Source organism: Mustela putorius, unplaced genomic scaffold, assembly GCF_011764305.1.
Source record: "Mustela putorius furo isolate JIRA1106 unplaced genomic scaffold, ASM1176430v1.1 tig00000129_pilon_pilon_pilon, whole genome shotgun sequence".
NCBI lineage: Eukaryota > Metazoa > Chordata > Mammalia > Carnivora > Mustelidae > Mustela > Mustela putorius.
In genome coordinates this window covers 5,895,817-5,921,157 of record NW_025421290.1, presented here as the reverse complement: position 1 = coordinate 5,921,157, position 25,341 = coordinate 5,895,817, and the positions used below count along the sequence as shown (strand labels likewise).

The 25,341-nt window shown below is 44.1% G+C and overlaps 1 protein-coding gene and 1 long non-coding RNA gene across 2 annotated transcripts in view; one reads left to right on the top strand and one right to left on the bottom strand.

The window, feature by feature from the left end:
* The window catches only part of ABHD12B (abhydrolase domain containing 12B), a 63,468-nt gene that overhangs the window by 35,346 nt on the left and 2,781 nt on the right, over window positions 1-25,341 (bottom strand). Inside the window, exon 2 of the mRNA XM_045069357.1 lies at window positions 10,736-10,827. The gene's annotated coding sequence lies outside the window, so the exon portion shown is untranslated. The remainder of the gene's footprint in view (window positions 1-10,735; window positions 10,828-25,341) is intronic.
* LOC101682412 lies at window positions 1,921-12,067 on the top strand. Its single transcript, XR_198452.3, has 4 exons — window positions 1,921-2,229; window positions 5,677-5,770; window positions 9,461-9,533; window positions 10,442-12,067. It is a non-coding gene; the product is annotated as an uncharacterized LOC101682412 (long non-coding RNA).

The following is a 25,341-nucleotide window of genomic DNA, read 5'->3' as shown; positions in this document are numbered from 1 at the left end:
CACTCAACAAGCATTTTTAAAAATCCAACTGCATGTGTTATGCCATGCCAGGCACTGTGGAGAAGAACAGAAATGATAAGATATGGCCCCTGATCTCAAGAGCCAAGATTATAGTAAGGGAAACTTTGCATTATTCTTTATTTATTCTACAAGCATTTATTGAGCATAACGGGCTAAGTACTGTTCAAAGTGCTGGGGATTCAGTGTTAACCAGAGCAAAGAAATTCCCTTCTCTTATGATGCTGACATTTTACAGGGCAAAGACAAAAAAAAAATATTCTTACAAACCAGCACATAATACAAATTCATATAAGTGCTATTAACATGAAATCAGGTCACAGAGAAGCTATTTTATCTGAGATCTCAATAACAAGACTTGAGAACAGAGTTCCAGCCAGAGGGAAGAGCAAGTTCAGTGTCGCCCAGGTGGGAACACAAACTTCAAGTGTTCAGTAATACTACCTATCCGTTCACACTATGCCCTTTACAGCTTCCTTTTAGGAGGAGACATGGGGTTGGGTGGAAGACAATCTACCTACACAGCATCCTATGTGGGCTCAAAATTTGACTAGATTTATTTGATTACTTTGGAGGAGGTAAAGCTCATGTCTTCTACCTTAGAGCTGTTTTTGGATTGAGCAGCGAAAAATTCATGAGATCCACAGACACAGAAGGTTGCCGATGGCAGGTGACTTTGGGAAGTGACACTAAGTGACACTAGCCCCTGCAGTATAGAAAGAATCTGGGATGAGGGTTAGGAGTAGGTGGCCCTTGCCTCCAGGCAGGTGATGCTTCTGCTAAAGCAAGTGACTCCTTGATCTATTCAGGATGGAAGGCATTTTCCAAATTCCATCCAGGAAAACATGATATTCTGTGTGGCTCCCAGTTTGTAAGAAGCTAGAAGCAATAGAAATAAACTGCATGGATGAGCAAAAAACAGGAAGAATTGGTGCTTAATACAAACCCACAGAGGCAGGCTCTTTTTCATCAAGATGGAGATCCAAACGGCTCACTAAAGTCAAAGGTAGCAGGTGAGCACAAGGGAGGTTGCATTTTGATGTGCATTTGTTTGAGCCATTTCCCCAAAATTATCTCACATCAGAGACTGTGCAAACTTTCAGCCATCCTGAATATAGGATTTTTATTGAATGGTATAAATAAAATATAATGCACATCAATGAATAAGTCATGTGGTTTCTCTGCAAGAGGGTATCATTAGTAAGACTTACATTGATAATATGGTCATAACCCCTCGAAGGATTAAATTTTAAATGTATCCTTCCAGCAAAGCCATGGTGAATTGAAAAAGAAAGGAAGAAAAAAGGTGATATAATCACATCTCCTAAAACGAAAATTTAAAATCTCACTTGGGTTATACAGCTCTCACTAACAGGCTTAATTAAACATTGCTTTAATTCTACGTTTTTTATTGTCATGGGAGCTAATAGACTGGTGGGGGGTGGTTCCACCATTTATTCCTGAAGCCATAAACTGTGTGGTGATTTTTAGCTCAGACACAAGGGGGCAGCAGTGAGCCAACGAGGAGCATAAACAATGGTAACAGCTTGGAGCCGGGAAAAGTTTGACTCCAGACACTGAGAAACCCGCTAGCTGTTTAAAATCATTTAAACCCAAACAGAAACACTTTATTTAAAAGACTTTAAAATTAAACATTAGAATAATTTACTGTTCTAGCATATGTTTTCTGCTCCCCGTTAGTACTTACTTTCCAGATGTCTTTGTTTTTCCTACTGAAGATTTTCTTTTTTTAAGATTTTAAGTAATCTCCACACCCAACGTGGGGCTCGAACTCACGAACCTGAGCTGGAACGTGGCCTGCTGTCCTACCGAGTGAGCCAGCCAGGCGCCCCGGGATAATTTTCTTTTTTTTAATCCATTTAGGAGTTGGAGGAGTTGGAGCATTTTAAAGCTCCAGCATCTTTCTGTCTAGTCCAAGGTGAAGGCCGGGGTGCGGATCAATTTGTTCCCAGCCCTCCAGCGCAGACAGCAAGCTTCTCGCCTGGGGTGGCGGGGAAGGCACAAAGTAACAAGGACCGCCTTTGGGCAGAACCCTCTGAGGACCACAGCTGACAACACTATTGGAGCAAATTGGCTTCCAAGGGCTCCTCTCCTTTAAATCCTCTTCCTCCCCAAAGAGGAAGATTGGTCTCCTCCCTGCCTCTCTGGAAACGGACTGAGCACTGCAGGCCGGGCATTCCGTGAACAAAGGTACCACACCCAATCCATCCTTCACCCACGGCGAGGGTGCAGAGATTCCTGGAAGCAAAGGAGGGGGTGTTGGCTGGGGACAGGCTGGTCCGCCCCAGGGCTGGAGGAGGTATTGGGACTGACACCCCAGCCGGAGAGGGTCTGGGCTCCCTCCCCCCCGTGGCCTCAGAAGCTCCCTCAAGGAGCACCCAGGGCCGTCCCCCCTTGCTGCACCTCACAAGAGGCCTTTGTTAGGCGGTCAGGCCCAGTTTTATTTTTAAGCTCGCGGGGGGCTGCCCTCCTGGCTCCGGCTTTCCCCTCGCACAGCTGTGGCTTCTGCGGGCCTAAGGCCTGGCCCGAAGTTGCCGCGGTGTCCCCCCCCCCCCCCCCCCCCCCCCAGTCTGCCTGGACAAGTGGCAAAAGGGATGCAGCTGTCAAGGGGGGGCTGGGGCAGGTGGCACCTGGGCCCAGGTCCCTCCTCCCGCCTGCGCTCCCAGATCCCCGCTCCAGCGGCGGGCCTTCCCTCGTCGTACCCCCCCCCCCCCCCCCCCCGGGCTCCAACTTGGGCCTTTCTGGAACTCAACTGCAGAAGCCCCGGGTGGGCAGCCATACTGCACGGAGCGTCCAACTCCAAAGCCTGCTCTCCTTTCTGGGCGATTTCCATCCAGTCTGCCTCTCTGGGCAAATGGAGGCGTAATTTTACATTTCTGATTTTTTTGAGCCTGGCTGAACACAGCTGCAAGCCTCCCTTGGTGGGTCTTTAAATCCGCACAGAAGCAGAGATTGCCTATGGGGAACAGGCAGCTGGGGGGTTTGTTTGTTTTTACTTTCTACCCTTCTGCGTTGTTTCGCCTTTCCCCAAGTGTTATTTCATCACGTCTGAAAAGGAGAGAATGAGGGCAGCTCTGCAGCTCTGACCAAAGTCAGGGTCCTTACCACGCTGGAAAGCAGGGCTCACACAGCCGGTTTTTCTCTTCTGTTCTTAAAACTAGGCTTCAATTCTTGCTCCCACTATTGTCGTCTCCTTTGCTAAAAAGAGGATTAAGTGCCTAACCTGTCCTTGGATGCCTATTTCCTGAGGAGCAGGCCGAAGGGCTTCCTAGGGGCCCAGCCCAGTGGCCTGCATCCACTGGGCTCTCCACTGCATCCTGCCACTCTGTTCCAGTCACCTTGTACTTCTGGAGTTACCCAAACTGAAAGATAATTGGGGGTTAGAGCAAGGGCTCTGGAGCCAGACGACCTCAGCTCAAATTCTGACTGCCCAGCAGGCTGTGGTTTTCCCTCGTTTTCAGAAGCATGATGCTATCAGGCCTAAGAATTGGACAGGGAAGGGCTCACCACAGACAGGACTTCTCAGAAAAACGTTCAGATAAGTCCATGCTGTGTATGATACTCTGAAAAGCAAATTGTCAGGAGAGCTGCAGCAAACTGGCTGCTCTTTAACACTTTGTCCTCTGATTTGCATTCTCTCCTTAATCCATTTAGCCTCCAAACACCCACCCTGCTCAAGGCTCTCTGGCTCTCTGCGGGTACTGGGTTACAAAGGGAGGGAGACACATCCTGCAACCCAGAGGACCCCCCACCTGTGTGGGATACAGTTCAGGGATAGGTGGGGGTCACAGAGCCCAGAGCCTTGGCCAGCCTCGCCAGCCCAGGTTCCAGAAGGCTCTCAGGAGGAGGAGATGCCTGAGGCAAATCTGAAAGGACCAGTTGGCCAAGCAGAGAACATGGGAAAGGCCTTTCCCCATGAAGGAAACATGAAATAAAAAGGAGGTCCCTCTGTCATTGAACTTCTCTACATGTCCTGTTCCCCCCATTCTAAACACTGTGTGGGTCGTACACTTAGTTCTCACAACACAGTGGGGCAAGTGCTCTAATGGCTCCATGTCAAAGCCAAGGTCCCTGAGGCACGGAGGATGGAGTGATTCTTCAAGGTCACATGCGTCATGAGCAGGGCGGTCAGAATTTGAGCTGAGGCCGTCTGGCTCCAGAGCCCTTGCTCTAACCCCCAATTATCTTTCAGTTTGGGTAACTCCAGAAGTACGAGGTGACTGGAACAGAGTGGCAGGAACTGGGTAGAAAGGTAGGCAGAAGCCACAGGATGCCAAGGAGCCCACATTTTATACTGAATATGGGGAGAGGCTTGGGAACAATGGAATGTTGTTATCAGATCTAGGTTTTAGAGACATCTGTGCTTCTGGAAGGATTGGGGAGGTGAGTAAGACAGCAGCCAGGTGGCTGTGAGCCATCTAATGGACCTGAGGTGGTCAAGCCAGGTGGAGAAGGTGGATATTTCTGAGCTCTACTGGGGAGACAAGGCCTAAGACTCAGCACCCAGTTTAGGGGATGGGCTGGGGGGGGGGGTCTCTGCTCAGGTATGCTGGGGACACGGCGAAGATAAGATCAGGCTTGGAAGGTGGGGGAGGAGCCAGTCAGGGGTCTGTGGAGATTCCATGTGGACAGAAGGACCCTAATTAGGTCAGTGGCAGGAGGAACGGAGAAGAGCAGACAAGTGCCAGCGAGCATTTTCAAGCAGGCATTCTTAGCCTGGAAAGAATTCAAGGGGTTAGTAAACTTGTAGGGGAGAAATATTTTATCTTCATGTTTATTTTTACCTTTCTCTTACTAAAATGTATCCTATTCTGAGATGATTAATATAAAGACACTACTGTAGCAACATTAGCAATATTTATGGCTTTGTCACCCATAGAAATCACCAGATTTTTCACATCATATTTCACGGAGTATCTGTGAGTATCATTTGTGTTCATCACTACTTTAAAATGATGGTAATTAGACTTGACATTGAATCTGAGTATTTAATACTATATTAGTGCATTATTACAATTTAGGGGCACCCAGACACCCCTAAAAAGCATTATTCTTGAAGCTATCCTAAGTCTTCACCATGCTGCCAAGAGGTTTAATTATTCCAAAAAAAAAAAAGTTATGAGCACCTGACGAGGGATGCCTGGGTGGCTCAGTTAGTTAAGCATCTGCCTTTGGCTCATGTCTTGATCCCAGGGTCCTGGGATTGAGCCCCACATCAGGCTCCCTGCTTACTGGGGAGCCTGCTTCTCCCTCTCCCCCTGCCTGCCACTCCCCTTGCTTGTGCTCTCTCTCTCTCTTTCTGTCAAATAAATCAGTAAAATCTTAAAAAAACCCAAACAAACAAATAAAAAAAACCCTGACTGAAAGGTAAGAGAAATTATGCTTGTTAATGGCTGGTGATGAGGAGTGAGGGGGAAGGAGGAAAACAAGGAGCCTAAGAGAGTACCTGGGTGATTGACGGCAGCACATTCCACCATGGAGTACACAGAGGGAGGAGAGGTTTGGGGAGGATGGGGAGCAGGATCTTCATTTTGTGAAAATGGCAGGTACAAGAAGCAGTTGGAGCTTCCTAGTGGAAAGCTGGAAACGTGGGTATAAAGTTCAGGAGCAACTGTGGGAATGGAAATCTCGTTGCAGAGTCAACAGCAGAGACTTGTCCTCGAACCAACAGGCATACCCAGGAAGAGCCTGTGAGATGGGAAGACAAGAGGTTGGAACATGGGGGACACTGGTAGGTACTTAAGGGAACCTGGGAAGGAGGGGCGGTGACAAATGGAGATCAAGCAGTCAGAGGGCAAGGAGGTGAACCAGGAGAACGGGCCATCCCGCGGGGCCAATATAGAAAGGATACAGGGGACTGTGTTGAAGACCTTGGCAGAGGCAGCACAGACGCCCCATGAGATGAGGACCAATCAGAGGCCAGAGGCTGGCCCTGGCGACCCTAGGGAGTGGTTCTCAAAAGCTGTGAGGAACCAGATCTCAGTAAGGAAGGAAGGAAAGAGGAAGCAGAGGCCATATAGAGGAGCTTCTCTTTCAAACCATTTAATGGAGAGAGGACAAGAGTCAGGAAGCTTTTAAAACAGAAGAGGGCAGGGGCGCCTGGGTGTCTCAGTGGGTTGGACCTCTGCCTTCCACTCAGGTCATGATTCCAGGGTCCTAAGATTGAGCCCCACATCGGGCTCTCTGCTCAGCAGGGAGCCTGCTTTCTCCCCCCTGTCTCCCTGCCTGCCTCTCTGCCTACTTGTGATGTATCTCTCTCTCTCTCTGTTAAATAAATAAATAAATAAATCTTTAAAAAAATAATTAAAAAAAAACAGAGGAAGGCAGGGGGGATGACACTCCTGAGCATGCTTGTGGTGTGACAGGGAAGAGCCAGTGAATAGCCATCCAAAGGTGGGGACATCCGCAGGAAGAAAGAGCTGCAGGACAAGTGGGTTAGTCGGGTCAGAGGCCGGAGCCCAGCAGGGCACACGTGGAGGGAACGAGTGGAGCCATCTGTTCCTCTTGCAGGACAGAAGATGTTAAGTATAAAAGAACACACAGCTCAGACTGGACGAAGTGAGAAAGGAGAGAAAACGCATCCCCTCATTCTGGTTTCCTCCTGGGAGAGGTGGGTCCAGGGCTCATGGGCCAGAGACGCATGCCGTTTGGGAGGAAGTCCTGTTTAAGAAAGAACATACAATTCATAAAATCAAAATTAGGGACAAAATGGATATTATTTAGAATGAGAAAAGGAGTCACACAAATTACACCACCAACTATACAATTCAGAAAATAATATGATTTCTATTCATTGACTGGCATGCCTCTCCAATACTTAATTTGCCCCTACATCTATAGCCATAGGTTCTGATCATCTCTAAAATGGAGAAAATTTTGTAATATTTTCTAAAGAAATCGTAGAATAAGAATGTAATACTTCTCATGTGCATGGTGGAAATTTATTTTTTATTTTTAAAATTTTTTTAAAGATTTTATTTCTTTATTTAACAGAGAGAGAGATCACAAGTAAGCAGAGAGGTAGGCAGAGAGAGAAGGGGAAGCAGGCTCAATCCCAGGACCCTAAAACCATGACCTGAGTCGAAGGCAGAGGCTTAACCCACGAGCCACCCAGGCACCCCAAGAAATTGATTTTTTAATATTGATGGGTGGGATGCATAAAGCTGGGAACCTCAACACAGACCACTTGGTGTTTGTAGAACTGCCATGGGCTTCTGGTCTGCAAATGCAGGAATTATAGTTTGCTCGAACTTGATTCCCATTAAAAAAGGGAAAAAAATGTACAATGTGTGTCTTAGCTTAGGCTATTATAACAAAATACCCTGAACAAGGTGGCTTAAACAACAGACATTTACTTCTTCCAGCTCCAAAAGCCAAGAAGTCTGAGATCGAGTGCCAGCTGGGGCAGGTTCTGGTGAGAGCCCGCTTCCTGGCTTATAGAGGCTGTCTTCTCGCTCTGTGCTCACAGGGCAAGGAAAAAAACAAGCTCTCTGCTCTCTTCTTATAAGGCCACTAGCTCCATCATAAGGACTCCATCCCCATGACCTCATCTAAACCAAATTACCTCCTGAAGGCCCCGTCTCCAAATACCATCCCACTGGGTTTTAGAGTGTCAATGCCTACATGGGGGGGGGGCACAAACATTCAGTCCATCAGAATGCATTAATGATTATTAACATTGCATTATCTGGCATTATCCCGATAGGGAAGAATTCCTGTCTTGACTATGCCCTGAGAACCAAATCCTTTACTTATAATTTTATATGGCAGAGAATTATACGAACTTACCAGTTTTCCAGAAGACCGATTTCTGGCTCTGCACATTTCAAACCCTGTTTTCTCCTCAACCACTATGCGCCTGCTGTCAGCCTGTGTGGGACACATTCCCTTTACCATGCTCCACCCTGTCCCTACGGCACAGTGGGTGGGAGGAGGCCTGGGAGCTGCCTCTACCCTGGGGTGGCTGGCAGTAACCAACATTGATACAAAAGTGGCCCAAACATGTAGATGTTCCCCCACTAAACTCCAACTGAATGTATCTCCAACTCAACTCCATTAGCTGACTCCCCAAATGCCCACAGCCACCTAATGCTACCTAACGCAGAGACATCTTAACCAGTGGGATTAAATTATCTTACTTTTATTTATGTGTGTGTGTGTGTATGTATATAGCTTACATTTGCAAACTTCACAAAAACACCACAGGAACACCTCATTAGGACCTCTCTCAGGGCCTGGAAGTGAGTGACTGTGCCAAACAAGGAGCTTTCCCTTCCAGGTGATTTGATCTCTGCCTGGGGGGCACAGGCTGTGAAGGGGAGGGTAGGAGCCATGACGAGACAACTTACTGGGGGAAATGTTACTTGTGTATTAAATCATTGAATCCTCTTAATGATGCTGTGATGTTGGTACTATGAAAAATCTTCATTTTACAGATAGGGAAACTGAGCTATAGAGACATTAAGCAACATGCCTGGGGTCACACATATAGTAAGTGCCAGACCTGGGATTTGAACCCAGGCAGTCTGGCTCATACTTGTACCTAGGACAGGAAGCAGCCTCTCCACAGCATAGCTCATAACCTCCATGGCCCCTTAGGACACTGCAGTCCCACCTATAACTTTCAGGCAGTATATAGTTTATTTATTTGCATATTTTCTGTCCCTTGCTACTAAAATATAAACTCTCTGCGAGCAGAACTGTTTATTTTGCTCACTGCTGTCTCCCTGCACTTGGGATGATGCTTGGCCCACAGTAGGCATATAATAAACATTTTATTTATTTATCATAAATTCTTTAGTATTCTCCTAAACCTTTTTAAAAGATTTTATGTATTTATCTGAGACAGAGAGAACATGGTGGGGGAGGGGCGGGACAGAGGGAGAGGGAGAAGCAGACTCTCCGCTGAGCTGGCAGCCTGACGTGGGGCTCATTCCCAGGACCCCAGGATCATGACCTGAGCTGAAGTCAGATGCTCATGTAACAGACTGAGCCACCCTGATGCCCCATTCTTCTAAACTCTTTGAGTTGAAATACTCTAGTTGGAAGAATATAAATAAGTAATATCTTTGGAAAACTGCAAAAGAAAGTGAAAATTAGAGGAAGTGCATACCAAAAAAAGCAGGGAGTGGGGAGGGGGGTTTTGACTGACATGAAATTCAGGAGAGAAAATGAAATTTATTATGTATTTTGAAGATACATAATACATTCACTATGGCTCTGTTCTAAGTGTCTGTGATTCATGTTCTCCTGCCCCATGTCTCTCAGATCAGGTTGGTTATACAGGGAACCAGCAGGGGTGATCAGATCATCTTGAAACTCAGATGATCTTGAGTGCCCAGTTGAGGTTTGAAATTCAAAATTTGTACTAACTCCTGATGGTGTGAGTATGTATTATGTGATTTTCTCCATTAATATTCAGGGCCCAAAGAAAATGGAGAGATGGATCCAAAATTGAGGCTTTGTTGACTGGCTGTGCCATTACGTCAAAGGAGGTAAGAGATTGTATCTGATGATGACAATATTCTGAAAACCAAGAGGGCTGAAGGCCATTAGCTGGGAGACCAAAGGCCAGATGCCTTGGTAAGACTGAAGATGGGGGGTGCCTGTTAAGCATCTAACTGTTGGTTTTGGCTCAGGTCATGATCTCAGGATCCTGGAATGGAGTCCCATATCAGGCTCCTTTCTCAGTGGGGAATCTGCTTCAGGATTCTCTCTCTCACTTTGCCCCTCTCCCTTCTCACTCTCTCTAAAATAAATAATTGTTAAAAAAGACTGAAGACAGGAGGAATGGCGGTGTAGGGGAGGAAGGTATACGGTTGAGGTCAGAGTGGAATTTCCAAGTTCAAGATGTCAGAGGTGAAACAGTTCTAGGTGATGACAAGGTCTTGTAACAGGATAGGAGATATTGATGACAGGTGAGTACAGCTCTCAGATGAGTCATAGGATATGAGAAAATTTGATAGGATGTGGGTTAGGCATGGATGTATAAGTTCATCAGCTTGAACCATGATTTGTAAACTGTAAAGCCAGCCTTAAATATCACCTTCTCCAATACTCCACTTTTTTTTTTAAAGATTTTATTTATTTATTTGACAGGAAGAGATCACAAGTAGGCAGAGAGGCAGGCAGAGAGAGAGAGAGAGCGCAGAAGAAACAGGCTCCCTGCTGAGGGTCTCGATTTCAGGACCCCAGGATTATGACCTGAGCCAAAGGCTGAGGCTTTAATCTGCTGAGCCACCCAGGCGTCCGCTTTTGACTGACAATACTTTATCTGTAATAATTCTAAAATAATGACCCTCCTCAAATTAACAAACCAGGCTCCTAGCATCATCTTAATTCAGTAGGCTTATAAAATCGGGGCAGTTTTGTTTGTTGAAGGATTAATTCTGTTCATTTGCAGATAAACACACAAGAAAGAAATGTTCTTCACAGCTCCAGATTAAGTCCCTTTTAAGATGATACTGAAGAACCCATATTTTATTCGGTGTTACACACATCATAAAAGACTTGTGGTCTCCAGAAGTTCATATTCCAAGGTGACAAGCCCCTCAGTCAATGCATAAATATGATGTTAAACAATGGGAGGATGAATAAAAGCACTTATATCTTCCAGACACCCTGTCCATGAAGTGCTCCAATTACCAATATACCCAGCTGATTTTCAGAGAAACAAAGAACTTTACCAGATACTCACCAGGAGCTTTTAACACAGATAATAGAAGCTTGAAATTGGATGTAGCATCCAGTGAGGAGTAAGATTTCAACTTCTTTCAATGTCAGGTGCAGCTGGGGATAGGCAAAGAAATGTTTTGTTTGGTTTTGCAGACTTTTTTCATTCAGTACTTAGCCTGAAACCTTAAAGAGCAGTATCAGAAATCCCAGATCAGCAGTAGCCAGCCAGGAAATTGATTTTACTTTAAGGGTATTCATAATAACAGAACCAATCTGTATGTTCATTAAATCCACCTGAAATGATAAGAAGTCTCACAGAAGTCTTTCAAAGTGGAGGTTTTGCAAAAAAGGCTTTCAACCCTGCACATTTTCTAACCAGGGAGTAACTGGGCAATTTCTCCTCTCCCTGCTCTGGAGGAAAGATCGACAGGCACCTGGGTAATGTAGACGTTAGAGGTGAAGGATTCCATGCACCAAATCTTGCATGTGAAGTAATTTTTAGAGATTTTATGGAGCTAGGGAAACAATTTTGCCCTTTCCATTTTTCCCCTACTGAGTTTTCCATATCTCCAAGACAGATGGAGCACATGTAACAAAACCAACCAAATGCAGAGAATGCAATCTGGGATATTAAAAATAAAATCTTTTCCAAATCTTCACAGGCTCCTTTAAAAACACTTCTACCCAAGTGCTAAAGCAGCTAACAGAGGTGTCTAAAAATGGAAAGAAGAGGTGCCCCAAGGGTTCTTTTTTTCAAAACCAGTCAGCATTAATATTTACTTCTCAGAAAGGGTTCTATACACAATCAGCAAATATGACCAAATTTAGTCATATGTGGATTGAAGATGATTATATCCCAGAGAGCTCTCCATTAAGAATCTTTAAATATAAAAATGTTGAATCTAATCCAGAAATAAGGCGAACGGGCAAATGCAATCAACACCGGGGGAAAATGTTAGTATTTCAATGGCTTCAAATAAACACTCAGTACCATTATATTACTCAGAGAAACCAGTAAAGAGAATATGGTGAGGTAGATTTTGACATTGTATTGTTTGGCCTTTTACTAACTATAAACTCTTTATTATGGACATGCTGTAGCTTATATTTTACATTTTCATAGCATTTAAATTTTATATTTCTGTAATATTTAAATGTAGGAACCTATCAATCATGGCTCCTGGGTTTTTAATTTTCTATGTAAAACTAATTTATTCTGAACCGCATGTAATTTCAGATTTTCTAAGAATAGATTAACCTCACAAAATTGTGTTCAAATATCACTATTCCTTTGCCATCATCCAAAGAATACATCAATATTCAATTAAATGTAAATAAAATTAATTTTTTTCTCCTTCTTTTTTCCACTGGGGCATATAAGTAAATTGTTTGAAATGTATTACTGATGGAAATTAAATGTAAATTACTTATTTCTCAGTTTCGGGAACCTCTGTGCACTGGGAACTTATCTAGGTGCTGGCGATGAACAAAGTGAACAAGACCCAGTCAGGCTAAGGGGGAGGGGCGGGGGGGTATGTATGGGCAAAGCTCCATAAATAAGCAAATGAATGAATAAGACCATTTCAGATAGTGATGAGTACTGTAAAGGAAAGGAAATCTGCTAATGGTATAGAAGGTGCTGAGAGGGGGTGAGGGGCCGGGAGCTGGGTGGTTGGGAAATTGGAGGCCGTGGTGTTTAGATCACTGGAGGGGAAGGAGTCAGCGAGGCAAAGAGCTGGGGGCCTGGGGTTGGGGGAGGAGGAGGCAAAGGGAACCGTGAGTGCAGGGAGGAACTCAGTGTGTTCATGCCACAGAAGTGTGGCCGGTGTGGCTGGGCTTGGCGGGGAGAGGAGTGAGAGATAAGATCCAGGTGTTAGAGCCGACTTTTGTAGAAAAGATTTGGAGTTCATTCTAAGAGTGAGAAGAAGCCATAGGAACTGACTGCATTCTCCTAAAGATAGGTCTGTCTCCTGCGAGGCAAATGGATGGGAAGGGGCAAGAATGCAAACAGGGAGACCAGCTGGACGGATGTGGGATACTAGGAGAGCCACGATGGTGACCCCAAGTGGGCTGCTGGCAGTGGCCTTAGTGGGGATGGTGAGAAGTGTTCAAATTCAAAACATATTTTAGAGATTCAACCTAAGGGACTTGCTGGTAGTTAACTGCATTTTCCCAAGCTAAGTTCTCTCACTTGAGCTACATTTCCAAAGCTTTTCTGAAACAATTTTAGGTCCAAGCTCCTTGCCCCTCACCTCCCTACTCATATGTGTATATATGCATATGAGTAGGTCTTTGGGCCTCAGGAAAATGTCCCCCCAACCCCTTATTTTTTTTTTTAAGATTTCGTTTATTTATTTAACAGAGATCACAAGAAGGCAGAAAGTTGGGGTGGGGGAGAAGCAGGTTCCCTCCTGAGCAGAGAGTCCAATGCAGGGCTCTATCCCAGGACCCTGAGATCATGACCTGAGCTGGAAGCAGAGGCTTAACCCACTGAGTCACTCAGGCGCTCCCTACCCCAACCCTGGTCCAAATGGCTTATCCAGCTTTCATTTGAATGTACCAAGTGCATTTCCGCTGCTTTTCTGTCTGCATATCCCAGAAATGACTCTCCAGACAGCTGTTCCCAGCTCCTGTCCCCTTACCATCCATACCCTCCTACAGACTCCTAGAGAAATTCACACACAATCATTTCATATTTGTGCATGACTTCTCACATCCCCAAGAGTTCTCCCCACTCTGGGGGTTGTCCTAGAAGTTGCAGCAGCCCCAATAACATTATCACGGTTCCCCTCAATGCTGGGGTCTTCACAAGCCTCAGTCATTTCACAGAGGACAGAAACCTACAAAGTGACATTTCATAGTTGGGAAAACCGGGATGTAGACAAGTTTGCATATCAAGAAACAATACCCAGCTGGGTTTTCAGTTAGGTGAAGCTCCACTGGGCTCTTAACCTCTTGCTTCTCCAATAACTGGCTCCCCAAGAACTTAGGTCAGCATCATAGAACACGACTGTAGGGGCTCCTGAGTGGCTCAGTCAGCTGAGCATCGGACTCTTGGTTTGGGTTCAGGTCATGATCTCAGGGTCATGGGGTCTAGGCCTGTCAGCCTCTGTGCTCCGCAGGGTGTCTGCTTGTCATTCACCCTCTGCTTGTTCACTCTCTGAATGAATGAATGAATGAATGCGTGAGTGAATGAATGAAATCTTAAAAAAAAAAAAAAACCCAAAAAACAAAAAAACACAGCTCTGGATTGCCTAAAATCGAATCTGAGTGTCACCACATTTTAGTGGCCTAACTTTGGATGAGACACTTAACCTCTCTTGCTGTGCCTCTGTTTGATCATACATGAAGAAGACATGATAATACTTGCCTCAGGACGTGGGGAGTAAGGGAGCTACTGTGCAGAGTGCTTAGAATGTGCCCTTGGCAAAGAACAAGTGCTTTGTAAGTGTTAGCTCTCACCCTCATCATTCTCTTGTCCCACCCACCGAGGCGTCACCCTCCTCTCTTATTTGTGCAATAGAAATTCAGCACTATGATTATGGAGCCGTTACCCAGCCCCCTAGGAAGGTGTGCAGCAGGAGGATGTGGTTAGGGGAGAGGACAGTGGGGTCATTACAGAAAAGCTCGGTGGGGCAAAGTGATGAGGTGAGCTCAGAGATGCTAGAGAGACACTTAAGAAGTTGTGATTAATTTACTCTGAATAATGCATCGATGTGAAGACATTTTTAAAGCGTTCTTCGGATTAAGTTACCTACCATTCCGAGGTTCATCTCACTGAGCAGGAAGTGTGTGGAGTGGACAGGGGCAGGCTGTCTTTTGCAGTAACTCAGAGCTGAGCTTCTGTATCTCAAGTTCTTGCCTTCCCTTCCCTGTTTCACTGGAGATTTGGGGATGTTTGGCAGTCAAAGTAAACCAGATTTATCTGTGGTCACAATGCATTTCAGTAGCTTAGGATGATAAAGTTTACTTCGTGTTCATGCTACAAGTTCCCCTTGGAAGGGACAAGAAGGTTTTACTTACTGAAGAACCAGACTGGCAGAGGCCCCATCTCAATGGGCTTCCTTGATCATAGGGGCAGGGGAGAAGGAGCATGACAAACCACACGTTGGCTCTTGAAGCTTCCACCTGGATATGACCCATCATATTGCTCAGATTTCTTTTGCCAAAGCTAGTCATATGGCCATGCCTGGGCTTAAAAGGGAGAACATGTATAATTTTTCTACAGGAAGTGCCCCAAATACCTGGGGACAAATTACCACAAGGAGTTAACTGAAAGTTAACAGAAAAAAACCTTCTAAAAGTTACAGCTTAAACAATTAAGGGGGTATTTTCTTACACAACAAGAAGTTTGGAGGTAGGTCAAGGCTCAAATTGATAAATCCAGTAGCTCAAAGATGTTTTTAGGGACCCACTTTATTGCCATCTTTCTACTTTCCCATCCTTAGGAAATCTCTTCCTGGTCATAAAATGGCTGCAGCAGTGCCAGCCACCACATGCAGAAAAGTAACATCCAGTGAAGAATGGAAGTGTTTCCTTCCACTATTTGCATAGCATTGAGAAAATCTTTCCCAGAAACCCCAGCTTACCTTGGGTCCTGTCAGTCAGAATTAAATCACAAGACCATGACTCATCCCATCATGAGCAAAAGGAAAGACCACTTCTTGGGATTAAAAAATAAAAATAAAAATAAGGCCTATTTTCCCTTTGCACAAACAACTCTGATTTCTATAAGGAATATGCCACTGAACGTAAGAAATCAGGAAAACGTAACCCAGTTTTACCAATTATGGTAAGCTCCTTTATTCAGGGTGTAAGTAAAGAAGGACAATTCCTTTATGAAAAGCCAACATTAGTGCTTACATAATAATTATTCACAGTTAAATAACTATGGGCAAATAAAGCAAGCAAAACAGGCATCTAACAGGGAAGGATCATTTACCTACGGGATAGGGAAATAAGAAGCTACTTTGGATTGATATTACATCCATCTCAAAAGAGTTGACCAAAAGAATTCACCACTCCCTTCTTTGTGGCCACCCTGGACTACAGCTTAAATGTTCTTTCTTCATCATTATTCACCCACACACTTCATTGCCTTTATCTGTGTACCTGTCTCCAACTGCAAGACTATAAGCTTTTTGAAAGATGTGGCCTGTTCCATTTGTTTATTCCTATGCATGCTAAAAAGAATAATGGGTAACATCATTTGATTGCCCACTGTGTACCAGAACCCGTTCTAAATTCTAAACGAATTGATTCTTGTAATACAACTGTCCCATGAGGCATATGCTATTATCTATGCTTAATACATAAAGAGTTGTAGGGTAAAAAGGTTAAGTCATTTGACCAAATGTATACAACTATTAACTGATAGAGTTGAATTTTGAATTTCAAATGAAGGTAGCCTACTTGGGTTATGTGTGGCACATTTGTCCCCAAAATAGGTGAACCCAATAGTCTTTAATACACAATATGAAGGTGTCAGAGAACAGGAGTGAAGGACAAGTGACATTGTCTTTTATTTACAAGTAGAATTTGAAATTAAGTATGATAGACTTAAATTCTCTGAGGGTGGAGAGCATGTATGTTTCCCTTGCTCAGTATGGAGTCTCTATCTCCTAGTATAGATCCTGGCACAGTAGGTCCTTATGTGTTCCTGGAAGTGGGGGAGGGAGGACGGGAGGGACCGTGGGGGGAAGGAAAGAAGGGAAGGGGGGAGGAAGAGGGAACAAATGAATAAACACAGTTAATGTTTTTCCCTTGCTCCTTATATTTTCTACCTTTTCCTGTTTATTTCTATGGATAATTTGGTATCTAAAATCTGTATCTTACCTAGGTAGAAAGAAGTGTTAGTTTCTCTAAGTATCAAGGGTTCTCAAAGAGAAGAGTTTAAATGTAACATTGTTACAGAGTAGGGAGGCCTCTCTGCAGGTCTATAATTCATTTGGCTTTTGAAACAATGTGTCTTATTTAAAGTAGATTTTTTCCCCTCAAATGGAAACATTTTTTAGGAATTTGGACTTGTGCTTTTTCTTCTAACTGTGCAGCTTGAAATGTCAATAGCATGCATAGACATAATGATTTATTTTTTTAAAATCAATACAAGGCCATAAACAAATAAACAGCAATAATTAAAGAAATGGCCACTGTCAGTAGATGGAAATACTACTCTAGCAGTCCCTCCACCAGCAGCACATTTCAGGAGACAAATAATAGCTTGGGACCACTAAAAACACCATGTTTCTCCTTTATTTTAGCACCAGCATCATTGGGGGCTGCTTCCATAGAATGTTCCAAACTGTCATACAGATTTAATACATTAGACCGAATATTAGACCACATAGAACCCCCACTCTAGTTTCAATCAACAAAGTAAAATCCCGATGAAACTGAATCATTGCACTGTTGTCACAAGTGAATTTTAACTGTTCTTATTTGTAAAGAGTATCCAAGTTTCTACTGTTGACTTTGTTGTTCTGATTCTTATCCAGAGAGCTAATTTTAAAAAGCATGTCTATGATCTAACCTTGAACTAGAGCTTCATGAGTCCCCGAATATCCCAATTTTCCCCAATATTCCATTTTTTTCTTTGTGCTTTATTCTCAAATGATTTTCAGATTTCATTCAAATTTCTTTGAGTTATTAAGGATTTTTTTCAGATGTCTCATCCAATTTCAATATATCAATGAACTCACTAATTTCCCTCTGCCATCTGTCTTTCTCTCCTAGGTTCTGTCCCTTGGTCGATGGCACCATCATTCACTCTGTGATCCAAACCAACATTTAGCCACCTTTGATGGCTCTTGCTTTCCCACTTACCCCAGTTAGTTGATAAGTCCTTTCATTCAACCTCTATCTAGATCCATCCTTTCCTTTTCACTCCACACCCTAAGTCAGTTCCTCATCAGCCTCACCCAGAATATTGCCACAACCCCCACCCCCAACAACTAGCTTCCACTTTGTATCTTTTATTCCCCCAACCCATCTTTTATATTTCCATTCAGTTATTTTCTAACAAAGAGATAATCATGTTTCTTCCCTGCTCAGAAACCTATAATGGTTCACTACTGCCAATTTTTTAAAAAGTCCAAACTCTTTAATAACATTCAAGACTTGGGGCGTCTGGGTGGCTCAGTCAGTTAAGCATTTGCCTTTGGCTCAGGTTGTGATCCCAGAGTCCTGGGATTGAGCCCTGCATTGGGCTCCCTGGGCTGGGAGCCTGCTTCTCCCTCTGCCTGCCACTTCCCTTTCTTGTGCTCTCTCTCTCTCTGTCAAATAAATAAATAAAATCTTGAAAAAAAAATCTTTAAAAAAACTTTCAAGACTCATCTTTAATTACTCCCCACCTGCCTTAGTAGGCCCGTTTCCTATCACTCCCCATCATTACCTGCACATATATGTGTACTCCTCAGATTTATGTGATACTCCTCAGTTCTATCTACCTGGCAAAAGCCAAATTACCCTTCAAGGCCTAGTTCAAATACCCTCCTTGGTATCCAGGCAGTTAGTCAGTCGTTCTCTGCTCTCATATCTTTTTTCTTTTTTTAATTTTTTATTTTTTTATAAACATATATTTTTATCCCCAGGGGTACAGGTCTGTGAATCGCCAGGTTTACACACTTCACAGCACTCACCATAGCACATACCCTCCCCAATGTCCATAACCCCACCCCCCTTCTCCCAACCCCCCTCCCCCCAGCAACCCTCAGTTTGTTTTGTGAGATTAAGAGTCACTTATGGTTTGTCTCCCTCCCAATCCCATCTTGTTTCATTGATTCTTCTCCTACCCACTTAAGCCCCCATGTCGCATCACCACTTCCTCATATCAGGGAGATCATATGATAGTTGTCTTTCTCCGCTTGACTTATTTCGCTAAGCATGATACGCTCTAGTTCCATCCATGTTGTCGCAAATGGCAAGATTTCATTTCTTTTGATGGCTGCATAGTATTCCATTGTGTATATATACCACATCTTCTTGATCCATTCATCTGTTGATGGACATCTAGGTTCTTTCCATAGTTTGGCTATTGTGGACATTGCTGCTATAAACATTCGGGTGCACGTGTCCCTTCAGATCACTATGTTTGTATCTTTAGGGTAAATACCCAGTAGTGCAATTGCTGGGTCATAGGGCAGTTCTATTTTCAACATTTTGAGGAACCTCCATGCTGTTTTCCAGAGTGGTTGCACCAGCTTGCATTCCCACCAACAGTGGAGGAGGGTTCCCCTTTCTCCGCATCCTCGCCAGCATCTGTCATTTCCTGACTTGTTGATTTTAGCCATTCTGACTGGTGTGAGGTGATACCTCATTGTGGTGCTCTCATATCCTTTTGTTTCTAATCTTATTGTGCCCCTATCTTAGGTCAGGTTCCCGGATGCAGACCCTGAGGAGAGGATTTGTAAGGAAGTCTTTTCTTTTCTTTTCTTTCTTCCTTCCTTCCCCCTTCCTTCCTTCTTTTCTAAGATTTTATTTATTTGACAGAGAGCACAAGCAGGGGGAGCAGCAGGCAGAGGGAGATGTGGCTCCCCAGTGAACAGGGAACCTGATTCAGGCTCCAACCCAGGACCCTAGGATCATGACTTGAGCCCAAGGCAGGTGCTTAACCAACTGAGCCACCCAGGTGCCCCACCCAGGAAAACGTTTCCTTAAGGAAATACTCCCAGAAGAGATTGGCGAATGCAGGAGAAAAGGAGACAGGCAAGAGAAAGGGATTGAGCAAGGGTGGCTTTAGATAAAGTCGCCGGGGAGTGGCTCAGCCTGATTCAGTAGAGAAAGCCCAGACATTAATTTATGTCCTGCTCTCTGGGGGACTGGGCCTTCCTGCCCCCAAACCAAGCAGTCACTGGCAAGGAACTCAGCTCTCAAGCACTTCCTGCTCCCTGAATATGTTCGCAGTACTCAAGGACAGCCACTCAAGGCATCATAGGTGCAAGCCATTGGAAACAAAAGTATGTCAGAGCTGAATGCGGGGGAACGGGGATGGTAAAACGGGATCCCCAGGCATTTGGGAGGAGTCAGACAGTGTCAGCTATGCTCCTGGGCATAGTCTGCCTTGTTTCCACCTCTGCACCTCCAGCCCGGGATAGTGAGTTACTTGGCAGGGAAGACCCCCTTCTTAGTTGTCCTTATGCCCCTACGGCAGGGAAGATATTACTTCACACCCAGAAAGTGCTTAAATAGCGTTTATTGGTCTGAACCGAATACTCATTTTGTAGGTCTTTTGCAACATTTTGCTACTAATAATCATATTGCTGAGATTCCCCCCCCCCTTGCTGGTTTTAGCTCACTAATAAAAAATAGGGCTTCTGGGGTTTCAAAACCTAAGGTTCAACTTTTCACCTTGTACTTTTCTCCCCAGGGCAACAATTTGCTCAGCATATCTCTTCCTAAATTCCAAGACAGGCTGCTTGCTCTGCTCAGTCAAGACTGCCAACCCCAGAAACATTTTCGAAAGATCACAGTCAACATCATTGCCAAAAGAAGAAGTTCTTGGCACACAAAAGACCTGGTTCAATATGAGATGCCAGATGGTGATTTCAACTTCAGCTAAATTCCTGCTGAAAAAAGTGTTTGAACTGCAGATGAGAAAAGCTTCTATGACAAATTTCCAAGCGTTAGAAGCTTCAGAGGGAGATGGCAAGTGTTGATACACCCCCCCCCCAACCAAGCACATGCACACACCACAGACTTACTACCTGCAGCTGGTAATTAAGATTCCCACAAAGATGCCTCTGCTTTTTAAGAAGACTGAGCCCTGACTTGATTTTGACGACTATCAAAGTGTATTTACTGAGCCCATTGAAGTAAAACCTAGTTGATTACATGTAGTGTTTTTCAAAGCATCTGCTTTCATTAGCATCTGCTGTAATAAGTTTTTTTTTAGTATCTGGAGTATGTTATTCCTCTCTACCAATAACTCCATTATTAAGCCAATTAATAATAAGCATGTCTTCCCTCCCTAACTAACTTTCTTTCTTTCTCTCCCTAACTAATTTCAGATTACAGGGAATATACATGAAGTATAAATTGATGGTCCTCTGTCTGGACACTCTTGGGTCCCTGACTCCCTTTTTCCTTCCAGGAGATTGAAAGCCCAGCTCCCCTGATTCCAGAGCTCCATTCAAGATTTAGCTGAGATTGGGACTTTGCCTGAAACTGTGCCCTGGGCTGGTTCCTTCTCTTCTACATTCCCCGTCTTGTTCCTCCCTCCCCATCCTTCTCCTCCCCTGAACTCCCTTACGGAACTAATGAACCCTTCTTTAACAACATTCTCGCACCCAGATCCTCATCTCAGGGTCTGCTTCTGGGGAAATGGCTTAAAATTCTGTGCAATGGGAAAATTCAAGGCATTTCATGCTGACATAGAGAAGGGCCATGTTTCCGGGGCAAGAAATGCATGCATACCTACTTTATCAATCAAAATTCAGAAGAAAATAGTAGATACACTCAAATTAGATATTTGGAGGATAGTTAATCAAAGGACTGGTTATGAAGGGGTGGGGTGGGAGAGAGACAAGGAGAGTCTGGAAACTGGTAACAGGGGGGGCCACTACCAACCCTAGGCTCCACTGGAAAGTGGAGAACTGGTGATGGAGAGGCAAGGGGAGGGCTGTGGGACAGAAGTTGTGATTTTAAGGGATGCCGCCAGCCTAAGGGACCCTACACGGAGCAAGCTGGCCAAAAACCCCGATCTCGTGCTCCTTCATTCCTCCTTTTACCAGTGATCCCGTCAGCTGAACCTAATGGGAAGCCAGGTGCAAAACAGCCCCATCACACAGCACATCTAAGCTGGCCTCTAAGGACATAGGGCAGATGAAGAAGGGCAGAGAGGGCATCCAGAAGGACAAACAGAATCTATCCAGCGTACCTACTTATTTTCTCTCTCTCTCTTTCTCTCTCTCTCTCTCATCTGTCGTACACACACACACAGTTCTTCCTGTTCTTGATTTTGACTTGTGACTAGACACACATAAATAGACCCTGATTTTTCTGTCTGCTGATCTTGTTTCTTTCTATCTTATTTATACTTCAGAGGACCCAGAGATAAGGTTGAATGATATTACTCATCATATAGATAATCAATAATCAAGAATCAGACAAAATACATTTTTTATTAAAGTCTGAGTATAGTATCTGGACATTTCAATGGCGGCCCCCAAACCCCAGCCTCTAAGATGGCAATTTTGGTAGATTGAAATGTGAGACCTTGCTACCATAAAATTTATCATCTCTTTGACCTCACCATTTTGGTGCAAAGAGCTCTAATTTCTATCCCTAGAGAACTGTACTCATTTCCTCCCAATTGAAAACAAAATACAAATCAAAGATTTATGTTGTTTTTTGTAATGATGTGTTAATTGCTTTCTCACCAACCCAGGTGCAAAGATGCCCTCATTATACGGCTTACTCCCAGATGTCCTCATTATTGGAAGCAACGCTCTCTTCCATGGGTCTCATTTTCTGTGTTGGAAATGGTCATTTCCCCACAAGCAGCTCTGGCTTGGTTCAGAATATAAAGCTCCATGAAATGTGCAGAATGAAGACAAAGGGTTACTCAGTTATTTGAAGGTCTTTGAGATTAATCATGGAAAACAATATCCTGGTCCTCAGGAGGCTGGCAGGAGCCAATGTGGGGGAGATGAAGGGTAGATGATGGAGAAGCACCACTTCTCATATCCCTGGGGGACAGGCCATGCTCAGCAGTGCCTTCTGAGCCTCTAGCTCTCTCTCTCTCTGCTGGGTGCCTTGCAGACTCAGATACGGCTGAGCAGAAATCCGGTAGGTTGTGGTGCACATGGCCTACAGGGCTGTCATTTCTAAGTATTAAAATAATATATATTGGGCTATTTTCTTCTGAAATTTTATTTTAAAGATACTTTTGGGGGATCCAAAGGTTTTAGAGGGTAGTGATTTAAAAAAAAAAAAAAGTCTCTAAACACCAGGCTTTCTTTTGAGGCAACTGTTCACATCACCCAGGCAAACTAACCACGAAAGGGGGTGTGAGTGGGGGCTGAGCTTGCCTGGGCATCTGATGGGGTCACTATGAGATTATGTGGAGCAAGGCACCCAACCATCCGGAACCCAAGTTCCTAGTAACAAGAAGGAATGAGGTGAGATGAAATTAGAATCCTCTTCTTGTCCTAACATTGCACTGTGAGCTACAGTAACCACTGGCCACATATGGCTGGTCTAAACTGAGATGTGTGGCCGGTGCCCCAAATCACCAGATTGCTAAGACTCAGTACAAATGCAAACGTCAGGTATATCATTAAAAATTTTTATATCGATTATGTGTGGAAATGATAACAATTTGAGGTATCCTGGGTTAAATAGAACATAAAGTTTCCTAATTTACTATTTAAATTGTGGCTACTAGAAATTATAGAATTATACATGTGTCTTATATTACATTTTTATGGGACAGAACGGTTTGATAAATGTATTTATTTATTGAACTATTTAAAAATATGTTTCTGGATTCCCATTTCATCTGGATGCACCTCAAATTCTAGAAAACTTGCAGTAGTCTTGCTTGGGAAAAAATGTTATATCATTTTTCCATGCAAAGGTCTTTTTAGAACAAGAGGTAAAAATTTCATGTCATGCTGGCTAAGTGTTGAAGAGAGTGTGAGGGGGAAGGAACGGCAATGTTCCTTAAACTAGAATTTAATTTTCTTCTCCTTTGAGTGAAGCTCGAGTGTCAATCTTTAATTTCTAGAACAGTAGAACATTTCCAGATTGCAGAGACATGAAAATAGATGCTACCGAAAGTAAAGAGCAGCCCTCCTCCCCTGCCACACACACGCATGCAACATCTCTTCCCCGTGGGAGTGCCAAATATTTGGAAAGCACCTAAATGCTCAGTTCATGAGCTCCAGAAGGCACATGTTCAATAACCACTTCCTGCTGTGTGTTAACTGCTGGGTCAAATAAAGAACAGCAGACAGAGAAACAGAGACAGGGTATTGCAATATGACTTCAGCCTGATGATCGGGGCAGAAAGAGCAGCACAGGGAAGATTCAGGGATTCAGAGCCCCATAAGGGCAGAGTGGAAGGAGGGTGTGTTGTTGGGGGACACCGAGCAAACATCCATCTGCAAGTATCAAGTGGGCCTTGCCTATCAGGAAGGAGATCTAGGACGTGACATGACAGATGCTGGGCTGAATCATCTAATGGAAGTCGTGTTTTAGGGGACTCATCCCTCTCTTCTCTGTCATGCTATATGTGTGTGTCCCCCAACTGGAGGACCTAGTTAGAATCCAGTGCTACCTAGGGGCGCCTCAGGGGCTCAGTTGGTTAAACATCTGTCTTTGGCTCAGGTCATCGTCTGGCTCAGGTCATGATCCCAAGGTCCTGGGATTGAGGTCTTGGTTAGGCTCCCTGCTCAGTAGGAAGTCTGTCTCTCCCTCTGCCCCTCTCCCTGCTTGTACTTTCTCTCTCTCTCTCTCTCTCTCTCTCTCAAATAAATAAAATTTAAAGAACAACAACAACAACAATCCAGTACTACCTAACGTTATTCCCTTACTCTCTCCTCTGTATGTTTTTTGCTTCCTTGAGGGAGAATGACACAGTCAAGGGCAAGAGCCAAGGTTGATGTTTCTGTTGAATATCTCATGATTTCAGGACAGTTGTAGGCACAAAGTAGGTAATTCAATGCTTACTTTAAAAGTAATAATAACGAATTAAATTGTGCTAAATCCCCATGTCCTCTTCTTTCATGTATTTCATGAGGGAAAATGGGGAATCCTAATTCTTAATGAGGTTTCTTCAGAGACGAAAGTGTAAATCAGTTTGCCTTCTATTTCCTGTCCTTTTCTGGTATATATCTCCTTTCTTCCCAGCATCTTCCTGGTTCTTACCACCATTATTTTGTCACTGAAATTTTCTCTTGGGCTTTGACTTGTGCATCTGGGTGGAACCCAAATTTCCCCCTTCCTCCTTTTACCACTCATTTCCTTTGGTTCTTGGCAGGAGAGTATGGTGCCCCTTCCACCCAGACAGTCCCTGGCTTGGACTAGAAATGATGATCTGCTTTAACCATTTAGCCCTCCCTGATGAGGCTCTTTAACTCACCTGAAGGTTGTTTCTTTCTTTCTTTCTTTTTTAAGATTTTATTTATTTATTTGACACACACATACACACACAGAGATCACAAGTAGGCAGAGAGGCAGACAGAGAGAGAGGGGGAAGCAGACTTCCTGCTGAGCAGAGAGCCCTATGCAGGGCTCCATCTGAGGACCTCAAGATTATGACCTGAGCTGAAGGCAGAGGCTTAACCCACTGAGCCACCCAGGCACCCTAAAGATTGTTTCTGATCAGTTCACATGGTCAGAGAAATAAGAAAGGCATTAAATGAAGAAGTGTAGAAGGGCTGGGAGTTACCACGGAGGGACAGAAGCATTTTTGTTTTGTTTTGTTTTTTGTTTCTGTTTTTTAAAGATGTTATTTATTTGCCAAAGAGAGAGAGGGAGACTGAACACACAGGGGGAGCTGCAGAGGGAGAGGGAGAAGCAGGCTCCTTGCAGAGCAGGGAGACTGATGTGGGGCTCGATCTCAGAACCCTGGGACCATGACCTGAGCTGAAGGCAAGCCACCTGTTTTGCTTTGTTTTTCACTGTACT